Raw genomic sequence first — 12551 nt, 5'->3', positions numbered from 1 at the left:
CTGCTGCCAGGAAAACAGGAATCTGAGCATCGAGACACCGGAATCTGGAATCAGATATTATTATTATTATTATTATTATTATATTATTATTATTTTGTAAAGATCCATCATATGCCATGAGGCTATACAAACTAAATGTTACAAACTGGGATAAGGTTCTGGTTTGCCTCTACCATGAGTTCAAGGTGAATTATGCAGGTTCAAAATCCATTCAAGGTGCAATATTTTGGGGGCTTTTCTTCGTTTTGGGTGGTTATTCATCTAAATTGTATGGTGGCCTCTATTTTAGGTTGAATTGCTCTTTTATTTCAATGTTATCCTTTAAAAATAGAGGGTTTTGGTTTCATGGGTGGTGTTTTGGGCTTTTCAGAATTTATTTTGTTTTTTTAGTATTGTTATTTTTTGTTGATAGGGCTTTAAATTTAAGATATTGTATAATAGATTAGAATAGATATACTAATGTAAAAGTTTAATTTTTTGAATCGAATTACTGAAATAAATTAACTTTTTGATTATATTCTAATTTTATGAGATGCACCTGTAGATTTGTTTTACCCTTAGGTGTGAAGAGGTAAAATAAAAGTTAGGAATACAATGATTAGGCCTATTATTCCTGATAAAACTATCCTATTGTATCCTCTGTAGCATCTTAAAGTGGTTCTACAGCCTTAGGGTTTTTCACCTTAATGCATTCTATGAAATTTGAGCTAAGCACATATATCTGTAGTGTTTACTTAACTTTCTCCATAACTCTAAGTGTCGCTTCTCTCTGGTGCTTCGTTCTTCTGTTGTCAGCAATTCTGACAACTTCAAGAACACATGAGATAACATGAGCTCAAAATGTGTGTTGGGGAGGGAGCTTAGAGGCAGATAAACAGGGAACTTGTCTATTCAGAATACAGCCCTGCTGTAACGCTCATGCGTTTTTGTTAGTGGATGGATTTGCAGCTGCAGAATTGTCACACTCAGTAGTCGTGTAGAGATTCTGTTGAACAAACATATCCAACTCTCAGGACTTCATCACTGTGCACAGCCTGTTTATGCAATATACATACACTCAATCTGATGTTAATGGAGGGATAGAATATGTGAGAGTATATAGGTGAGAGACAGGCTATAGTATGGTGAGCACCTAGGAGTAGTATTAGGAGAGTGGTAGGTGATGGTAGTAAGCAGATAGGTTCTAATGTCAAGTATAGTGCAGATGGTAGGGGACAGCAGATGGAGTATACAAGACAGAGTAACCTAGTGCAAGGATAGTTGATGGTAATCCCAAGAGCTAACAGTCTATGCAGATGATAGGAAATAGCTTAGATAGAGATAGTCCTGGTATATGCAGTAGATGACAGTAGAAGTGTAGGTTAGTAAGGAATCCCCTGTGGGGTACTTATCACTAGATAGTTAGTAGTAACAAAGTTCAGTAGTGAGAGGTGATCCAGTAGCGAGATACGGATCGGCAGCGAGGTTCCGGTTCAGTTCAGGCAAAGGGAATAGCCAGCAGCTCCAGCTTCACAAGAGAAGGTGCGGTGAACATGCGGTTTGAACGAGCAATGAGTGAGAGAAAGCCGGCAATTGAAATAGCCGCTCATAGCGGCGCTCGGCGATGATGTCATTGCCCTTAAAGGTGTATGCGTCCCATTTGGATAGCAAGATGGGACGCAATTTTAAGAGAGAAATGTGGAAATAAGGGTACCAGAGGTACCAGAACATTACAGTACCCCCCCCCCTTAAGGCTGGCTCCGGAAGGCCTCTAGAACTGGTTTTTCCGGGTATTTCGAGTGGAAATTGCGAATCAATCTAGGGGCATGTATATCGGAGGTATCCAGCCAGGTGTCATCTTGGGGCCCATAGTTCTTCCATCGTACTAGATATTGGAGTCTTCTTCTATGGATACGGGAATCCAGAATCTCCTTTATCTCAAATTCTTCTCCACCTTCAACTTGTACAGGAGGTGGAGGTGATATGGTAGGCCTTATTCCTTGGTTAGGAACATGGGGCTTTAGTAGCGACACATGGAAGATGGGATGTATCTTGAGGTCTGTTGGTAATGTGAGTTGTACTGCAGCTTTTCCAATAAGCTTCTTTATTGGGAAAGGTCCCAGGAATAGAGGTCCAAGTTTTTTACTAGGGATCTTTAATCTCAGATTTTTTGTAGAAAGCCAGACAAGATCCCCAATGGCATATTGGGGAGAGGGTTTCCTACGGAGGTCGTAGTACCTCTTTTGTTGGCTATGAGCATGTGAGATGGTATTGTTGAGTAATCCCAGAGAATCCTTTATCTGGGTAAGATAATCAGATGCCACTGGATTACTTGATGGCAAGATACGTGGTGGAAGGAGTGTGGGATGAAACCCATAATTTAAGTAGAATGGACTTTGTTTAGTAGTGCTGTGGGTCGCGTTGTTATAGGCGAATTCCGCCAGCGGGAGGAGGTCCACCCAATCGTCCTGTAGATATGAAGTATGGCAACGTAGATATTGCTCAATGCACTGGTTAACTCTCTCTGTCTGTCCGTTGGTCTGAGGGTGGTAAGGAGAAGTAAGTTTACGCTCTATTCGTAGTATCTGACATAGAGCTAGCCAAAACTTTGAGATGAATTGTGAACCACGGTCAGACAGCAGTGCTTTTGGAATACCATGTAACTTAAAGACATGTTTCACAAGTAATTCCGCTGTTTGTTTGGATGAAGGTAGTCATCGGATAGGAGTGAAATGTGCCATCTTGGTCAGATGGTCCACTGACACTAAGATGGTGTTGAATCCTTTGGAAGGTGGTAGTTCCACTATGAAGTCTAAGGATACCACTTCCCACGGAACCTGGGGTATCGGTAAACTACAAAGTAACCCCGATGGTTTTGTGTTGTCAATTTTAGACCTTGCACATATATCACAAGATGAAACGAACTTTTTTACGGTTGTCTTCATGTCTGGCCACCAAAACTGCCTCGTAAGTAGATTGAAAGTTTTAGTCATACCCATATGTCCTGCCATAGGTACATCATGCGACAATTGCAAGATCTTGGTTCGCATAGTAGGGGGTATATATAATTTATCGTTGTAGAAAAGGAAGCCTTCTGCATCAGCATTTAGTTGTGGTGGAGGTGAATCCAGTCCTATGCTGTGCAAAATCTCCTCCTTCAGGGAACGAACGACGCCGACAATACGTTTATGTGGTATTATAGGAACTGAGGGAACCTCGGTGCAATCATTCTCGACTAATCGTGAAAGCGCATCCGCTTTTTTATTTTTGTCTGCAGGTGTGTAGGTCACTAAAAAATTAAATCTCAAAAAGAATAACGACCACCGTACCTGCCGGTGGGAAAGAGTTCTATTAGTCTGAAGGTATTGAAGGTTTTTGTGATCAGTATATATAAGGATTGGCAATTGAGTACCCTCAAGTAGATGTCGCCAATTCTCTAGTGCCAGTTTTATGGCTAGCAACTCTTTCTCACCTACTGGGTAATTCACCTCGGGGCTGCTTAATGACTTTGAGAAGAAAGCAACTGGGTGAAGAGGTGAGGTGTTTGTTGGTCGTTGTGAGAGAACTGCTCCTACTGCCATATTTGACGCATCTACCTCCAAGATGTATTGAAGGGATGGGTCTGGATGGCGTAGTATGGGAGCAGAAGTAAAGCTTGATTTCAACAGACAGAAAGCTCCATTTGCTTCTTCTGACCATTTGAATGTTTTTTTTGTGCTTGTGAGTTGTGTGAGAGGTTTCACAATCGCAGAGAAGTTCTTAATGAACTTCCTATAGTAGTTAGAGAATCCGAGGAACCTTTGTAATGCTTTGCGAGTGGTTGGCACAGGCCAATCCAAAATGCAGGATATTTTGCTCATGTCCATTTTGATTCCATTTTTAGATATAATGTATCCTAGGAATAGTACTTCCTCTTTATGGAATAAACATTTTTTTGATTTAACATATAAGTTATGTGCAAGTAGTCTTGACAACACAAGTCTTACATGTTTTATGTGCTCAGGTAAGGAATGAGAATAAATAAGTATATCGTCCAAATATACTACAACACAAACATCAAGCAAGTCTCTGAATATCTCATTTATAAAACGTTGGAAGGCTGCGGGAGCATTACATAACCCAAATGGCATCACGAGGTACTCAAACAGTCCGTATCTGGTTCTGAATGCCGTCTTCCATTCATCCCCTTCACGGATTCGAATTAAATTGTATGCCCCTTTTAGGTCCAATTTTGAAAAGTAGGAAGCTCCGCGCACCTGTTCGATAAGTTCAGGAATAAGAGGTAAAGGATAACGATCCTTTATTGTAATGGTATTTAATTGTCTGAAATCAATGATAGGCCTAAGACTAGAATCCTTATTGCGGACAAAGAAGAGCCCAGCAGCAGTGGAGGAAGTAGAAGGTCGGATGAATCCTTTTGCCAAGTTTTCGTCCAGATATTCTTTGAGATGAGAGAGTTCATCCTGTGAAAGAGGATAAACATGACCGAAAGGCAACTTGCTATTAGGGAGTAGATCGATACAACAATCATAGTCCCTATGGGGAGGCAACACTTGAGCGTTTTTCTCAAGGAAAACCTCCGATAAATCCTGATAACATTTTGGTATAATGTCATCCGACACCACAGACAGGATCCTACCATATGAGGGGAGATTACACGTAGTTTCACAATAGTGAGAAGAGAAGGCTAGCTAGCGTTCTTGTTTTCCAATCGATGATTGGTTGATGTATGTGTAACCAGGGAAGTCCCAAAATAATGGGAAAATGTGGTGAGGTTAATACATCAAAGGTGGTGGTCTCCACATGAGACTCGTCAGCAGTTACAAGGAGTGCCTGTGTCTGATTGGTGATGGGACCGGAGGATAAAGGGGTACCGTTAATAAAACTAACAGAGACAGGTTTGGGTTTTGAAACAATAGGTATTTTATTTAAGGAGACAAAACAAGTATCAATGTAGTTTCCACAAGATCCAGTGTCGATCATAGCCTTGGTGGTGATCCTAGTTTGGTCCCACTGCAATGTCAATTGAACAAAAAGATAAGGATTAGAGAAGGAAGTTGTTAATCCCCCTAGCAAGACATTTGAACACTCACCCTCTTTTTTGCGGACAAGGGGACAGCCGCTTATCAAATGATCCGGGGATGCGCAGTACATGCAGAGATGTTCGGTTTTCCTCCTGGCACGTTCGGAAAGGGTCAAAGGTGGGCGTATCATTCCTACCTCCATAGGAGTAGGGTCAGCAGGCGACATCCGAGAAGGACTGGATAATGGTAAGCCCATCTTCTCAGCCTTTCTTTCTCGCAGTCGTCTGTCAATATTGATACTGGTCTGTATCAGGCCATCCAAAGTGCCAGGTAAATCCGCTCGGGCGAGCTCGTCTTTAACGGCCTCTGATAGGCCGAGTCTGAACTGCGTTCGCAAAGATGTGTCGTTCCACCCTGAATCAGGGGACCATCTTTTAAAATTTGCCACGAAATCTTCAACAGGTCTCCTTCCTTGTTTTAAAGCCCTCAATTGGGTATCAGCAGTACTCTGCCTATTGGGGTCTTCATATAAACTAGCGAGTTGCGCTAGGAATAAAGGATAGGAGTTAAGGAGTGGGTCATCTTTCTCAAAGAGAGCGTCTGCCCAGGCCCGGGGTTCACCCGTCAGATAGGAGATAGTGGTACAGACTTTAATTTGGTCAGTGGTGTAGGTCAGAGGTTTTAACAAGAAAAGCAATCGACATGCGTTTCTAAATTCACGAAATTTACTCCGATCACCAGAAAACACTAGAGGAGGGTTTATCTTAGGCTCACGGGGCTGAGCAGCAGAAAGCTGCGTGAGACGGCCAACCTGCTGTCTTAAAGCCTGATTTTCGTTTTTTACATCTGTAAGAGCAAGGATCAATGCATCTACTTGCTTTTTTAATTGTAGTACATGAGTGGGTAATTCTGCTGAATCCATAATTTTTTTTAAGGCTCGTTCAATCTGTAACGCTCATGCGTTTTTGTTAGTGGATGGATTTGCAGCTGCAGAATTGTCACACTCAGTAGTCGTGTAGAGATTCTGTTGAACAAACATATCCAACTCTCAGGACTTCATCACTGTGCACAGCCTGTTTATGCAATATACATACACTCAATCTGATGTTAATGGAGGGATAGAATATGTGAGAGTATATAGGTGAGAGACAGACTATAGTATGGTGAGCACCTAGGAGTAGTATTAGGAGAGTGGTAGGTGATGGTAGTAAGCAGATAGGTTCTAATGTCAAGTATAGTGCAGATGGTAGGGGACAGCAGATGGAGTATACAAGACAGAGTAACCTAGTGCAAGGATAGTTGATGGTAATCCCAAGAGCTAACAGTCTATGCAGATGATAGGAAATAGCTTAGATAGAGATAGTCCTGGTATATGCAGTAGATGACAGTAGAAGTGTAGGTTAGTAAGGAATCCCCTGTGGGGTACTTATCACTAGATAGTTAGTAGTAACAAAGTTCAGTAGTGAGAGGTGATCCAGTAGCGATATACGGATCGGCAGCGAGGTTCCGGTTCAGTTCAGGCAAAGGGAATAGCCAGCAGCTCCAGCTTCACAAGAGAAGGTGCGGTGAACATGCGGTTTGAACGAGCAACGAGTGAGAGAAAGCCGGCGATTGAAATAGCCGCTCATAGCGGCGCTCGGCGATGATGTCATTGCCCTTAAAGGTGTATGCGTCCCATTTGGATAGCAAGATGGGACGCAATTTTAAGAGAGAAATGTGGAAATAAGGGTACCAGAGGTACCAGAACATTACACCTGCATGTTCCTTGGTTCCTCTGCCTATGTAGAGGGGGGGGGGGGTGTCACTTTTCTCCAATCAGCTCTCACACAGTGAAGGTCCAGTCTCCCCACCCCTATGTACTGCTGAAAGATGAAGAAAGATTTTTTACATGATCTTCTCTTTTCAAAGGGAGTGGAAAGGAGAAGAGAGCAGATATACAAATAAAACTTATCTAGGAGGATTTTTTTCATCTCTGTGCCTTATCTGAGGCTTTTCACATCACTGGGCATATATGAGGGTTTACATCCACTTTAAAACCTTCTATATTGCACAAATCCCCCCCCCCAGCTCCCCTTTGCTCTTACTTGAGCCCGATCTGGCTCTTGTCACTGTCTCCCTCCTCCCTGGGCAGATTGATAGCAGTGGGAGCCATTGGCTCCCTCTGCTGTCAATCAAATGCTGCACCGAGGGAGCGGGGTGGATGGGGCCAAGCCGAACACTCCAATAGACACAGACATTGTGGCTCAAGAGCGAGCACACATGGGTGCCCCCATACAAAGTGGCTTTCCATGGGGGCACCTACCGAAGAGGAGGGGACAGGAGCACAGGCAGGGGACCCCAGAAGAAGAGAATTGGGGCTGCTCTGTGCAAAACCATTGCACAGGGCAGGTAAGTATAACATGTTATTTTAATTAAAAAGAAACAAAGCTTTAACCACTTGCCAAACGTATACAGTACATATATGGCGGTATGGCGGCTCTCCTGTGCTGAATCACATACCTAGTATGCGATCCGTTTGCCGGGCTTAGGAGCGCGCCTGCACACCCCCATCATCCCAGTTGTGCTGCAATTGGCTGCAGCATGAACCAATCAGTGGGTGCTGGTTGCTGATTGGTTGTCGGCACCCGAGGATCGGCTCCAGGGGATTACCGAAGAGAGCCCTGTGTAGGTAAACAAACACAGGGCTCTCTTCTGTCAGCAGCAATGTGCTGTTTAGCAAAAACACCTCACACAGCACACACAGTAACACATGTTGGCCACATATGTAACCCTTTGATAGCGCCTGATGTTAACCCCTTTCCTACCAGTGTCATTAGTAGAGTGACAGTGCATATTTGTAGCATTGATCACTGTATTGGTGTTACTGGTCTCCAAAAAAGCTTTAAAAGGGTCAGTTAGGTGTTCGATTTGTCCTCCGCAATTTTGCAGCCCTGCAAGTCGCTGATTGCTACCATTACTAGTAAAAAAAAAAGAAAACATTCCATAAATATATCTCATAGATTTTGGACGCTATAACTTTTGTGCAAACCAATCAATATACGCTTATTGGGCATTTTTTTTTACCAAAAACGTGTAGCAGAATACATATTGGCCTAAATTGATGAAGAAATTTGATTTTTAAATGTTTTTTTTATTGCATATGTTTTATAGCAGTAAGTAAGAAATATTGTTTTTTTTTTTTTTTTTTTTTTTCAAAATTTTCAGTCTTTTTTACTTTATAGCACAAAAAATAAAAACTGCGGAGGTGATCAAATACCACCAAATAAAAGCTCATTTTGTGGGAAAAAAAGACATCAATTTTATTTGGGTACAATGTCGCCTGACCACGCAATTGTCAGTTAAAAAAACACAGTGCCATATTGCATAAAATGGCCTAGTCGTAAAAGGGGTAAAACTTTCCGGAGGACAAGTAGTTAATGTTATGTTAATTCTTGCAGTAAAACCGCAGCATGTGCTCTTTTTTGGCAAATGTTGGCCTAGGCTTGCTATTTAAATTAGTGCAGCTTATGAGATCCCGGTTTTCCCTCTTCCCTCTCTTAAATTTGTTATGGTAATGGAAAAATCCCCCTAAGCATAGCGGCGGCATGGCTACTAAGAGAAACGAAACGAGGCGCCCACAGAAATTTTCAGCATTCATGTTCTAACTGGCAGACCTGTGCAAGAAAGATGGTGCCAAACCCGCTGCCTCAGCAGCCATCTCAGCTGTTTTCCAAACATCACAGCCTTTTGCATCCATGAATCCACAAGATAACTCAATGGAAGTCCAGATTACCCCTCACAGCTCTTCTGCATTTCCTCCAGGCACTCCGGTCACCAGCAGCTCAGCTAAAGCAAGCATGCAGATAAAGTCTCCTATGATTGACTTTCATGAGCCGAGCCATCCTTATATCTCTCATGGGTTCCAAGGGGCACAACCTGATGCCATAGCCCTTTTTCCTACTAACAATCAACCAGTGTTGGACACTACCCTCGTCAATATGTTAATGGTCCCTTAGACACAGTCAGATATGCTTTTTCTCATGCAGCAGTTTAATCATGATATCACCTCCCTAGGGGACAGAGTGACACATATGGAACAAAAATGGGGAACTATGAATCCACTGTAAATGATCTTATTGATGCTCATGACGCACACATTAAGGAATATAACTGGATCAAAGACAAGTTGGTAGATCTAGAAGAAAGGTCCCTTTGGAATAATATCAAAATCCGGGGGATATCTGAAGCTGTGCAATCTCCTGAACTATCCACCTAATGTATGTTTGCAGCCTGATCAAGGCAGTTCTGTCGGAGCTTAAAAATATTGAGCTGGTCATTGACTACATTATCAGGCTCCCAAAACCTCATCATCTGTCTGACTCTATACCCAGGGATGTTATCCTGTGCATCCATTTCTATCATGCCAAAAACCAAATTATGCAGAAATTTAAAACTACGGTGACTCTACCGGAACCCTATGCTCACCTACAGCTGTTTGCTGACTTATCGCAGCATACATTACAACGTCGCAGGGAACTGAATACATTAACAAAAGCCCTGCAAAATCACAAAGTCCAATATCAATGGGCCAACCCTGCAAAGCTGAAGATTATGTTCCAAGAATCCAAGCACACGGTATCCTCCCTACAGGAGGCCTACATTAGCTGCACTCATGGGGTATCCTATAGGAGCCTCCTGCACCCCTGTCCATACAGCAAAAGAAGGACAAACCATCTCCTGACTGCCTTATGCCTCAGTGCAACAACAATAGACCTAGGCCTGACAGTCTGCTGCTGACCTGGCTTGTCTGACCACACTTCCTGCCTGCCACGAGTTACCTGTCTTCCCTGCACCTGTGAGCGGTCACCTGCCTGCTAGCTAGTGTCAGCCTGTCGTCTGGCAAGTCCTGGGTCTGCTGCTCCTGCTACCAGGCCCGGACTGGCCATAGAGCATTCTGGGCATTTGGCTGGTGGGCCAGGGCTGCTTGGCCACTTGTCCATTTGAGGCCCAAAGCTAAGCTGTCCCTGGAGTCTGAGCGGCTAACCCCGCCTTTCCGTGGCCAGCCACCCATTAGGTCTGTGGCCTCCTGGCCACTCTCCAGCCTGCCGTCTGGCCCATGGGATGGAGACTAGCAATCAGCTGATGGGTGAGGCAGTCCATGACAGGGGAGGAGCTGAAAGAGGTCTCCCCTGCATGAGCTGTGACTATCAGCCTGTGAGGAGACCCCATGTCTGCCCTGATCCTAATACAGGTGTCACAGTGACACAGACTGCTGCTGACTGACTGACTGGCACATGGAGGGAGCCAGAGAGAAAGTGCCAGTGATTCTATTATATATCCCCCAAGGTAAGAACTTTTCAGGTAAGGGGAGCAATGGGCATAAAAGCTACCATAGAGGGACAGGACCTTATCACTGGAGTGCTGCATCCACCCTGTTACCCCTCCACCTGGCTGCATCATCTCTGTCCACTCCTCTATCTGGCTGCATCCACCTTGCCCACCCCTACATCTGGCTGCATCCTCTCTGTCCACCCCTCCACCTGGCTGCATCCACCCTGCCCACTGCTCCACCTGGTTGCATCCACTATGTCCATCCTCCACCTGGCTGCATCCAATCTGCCCTCCCCTCCACCTGGCTGCATCCACTCTGTCCCCCCTCCACCTGACTCTGTCCTCCCCTCCACTTGGCTGCATCCCCGTCTCCTCTGTCCACCTGGCTCAGTCCTCCCCTCACCTCCTCTCCTCTATCCACCTGGCTCCATGCTTCCCTTTATCTGGCTGCATCCTCCCTCTCCTCTATCCACCTGGCTCCATACTCCCCTCCACCTTGCAGCACCACCCTCTCCCCTCTGTCCACCTGGCTCTGTGCTCACCTCCACCTGGCAGCATCCCCTCTCTTCCCTGTCCACCTGGCTCCATCTTCCCCTCCTCTCTTCTGTCCACCTGGCTCTTTCCTCCCCCCCTCTCCCTCCAGGCTCTGTCCCCTCTTCTTCCCCATCCACCTAGATGCAGGGCAATTGCCCTGGGTGGCCACCTTAGGCGAGTTTGTAGTGCCAGATGAGTAAAAGATGAGTGAAAAAAGTGAAGGGGGTCTGAAAACTTTATGAATGCACTATATATAAATAAGAAACCATGGGCCGCTACGTATGCTTCTTTAAAACTAGAATTTATGTACAATTTCCTGTTCTTATTAATAAGCAAATAATAAATAAATAAAGACACCACCAAGGGTCATCACCGGTTTGAGTCCCAACCATGGCACTACCTGCCTGGAGTTTACATGTTCTACCTGTGCCTGCGTGCGTTTCCTCCAGGTACTCCAGGTACTTCCCACACTCCAAAAAGTGCTGGTAGGTTACAGTAATTGGCTCCTGTCTAAATTGGCCCTAGTGTGTATGAATGTGAGTTAGGAACATTAGATTGTACACTCGTTGAGCGCAAAGCACTGTGTAAATTGATGTTGCTTAGTGATGAGCCGAACACCCCCCTGTTCGGTTCGCACCAGAAGATCTCGAACAGGGAAAATGTTCTAGAGAGTCCTAATTTTAAAGCCTTAAATGTAAATGACTATTAATCACCCGCTGGTCAGGGAATCAAACCCACTGTCTCTCACTTTCAAGCCTGTTATTCTACCAGCTACGCCACCGAGGCAGTTGAGGAACCTAAAACTCTCTCTGCCTAACAATTCTCTATCTGAGTTTGACAGCTCATTTATAGGGCTCTGACATCACCAGCACCCCATAATCCACTGCTCAGGTGCAGTGAATTAATTACTGATGTCACTTCAGAAGGGGCGGGGACAATTAATAGGTTTTTACTAAAATCCATAATTAATGTTAATCACCCGCTGGCCTGGGGATTCAAACTCACAGCCTCTTTTTTGCAAGGCTGTTATTCTACCAGCTATACCACTGAGCCAACTGATCAACCTCAGACTCTCTCTGGCTAACTAACTTCTATCTGAGTTTGACAGCGCTTTAATAGGGCTCTGACATCACCAGCACCCCATAATCCATTGCTTAGGTGAAGTGGATAAAGTACTGACGTAGCTGGTAGAATAACGGGCTTGCTAGTGAGAGGCTGTGGGTTTGATCCTGTAATGTTCTGGTACCTTTGGGTACCCTAATTACTCTTTTCCTAAGTGTATGCGCCCCACCATTCTCTTTTGTCATCACTGAGCGCCGGACTGCACAGCTATTTAAATCACCAGCTTTCACTCACATGTGTTCGTTCAACCTGCTCTGACACCTGCTGTGTGCCTTGATGCTAACCTGCCTTGAAGCTCTCATGCTTGCAAGCATACCTCGCTGTCGGAACCACGCTGCGCTGATCCCTGTATCCCGCTACCGGATCATCCGCTCTTGCCGAACCTCTCCTTTGCTACATTGCTACTAGTGATAAGTACCCCACAGGGGAAACCTCTATAGCCTTCATACTAAAAGCTTACACTATCTAGCGCTGCATACTAAAGACTATTACTACATCTGCATCATCTAAGATTGCTAGCTCTTGAGCCTACTACCATCTGCTCTTGCACTGGGTTGATCTCTCCTGTATGTTCACCTGCTA

This window comes from Pelophylax lessonae, assembly GCF_965119305.1.
Source record: "Pelophylax lessonae genome assembly, chromosome: 1".
Lineage (NCBI taxonomy): Eukaryota > Metazoa > Chordata > Amphibia > Anura > Ranidae > Pelophylax > Pelophylax lessonae.
Note: the sequence above shows the minus strand (reverse complement) of the source record.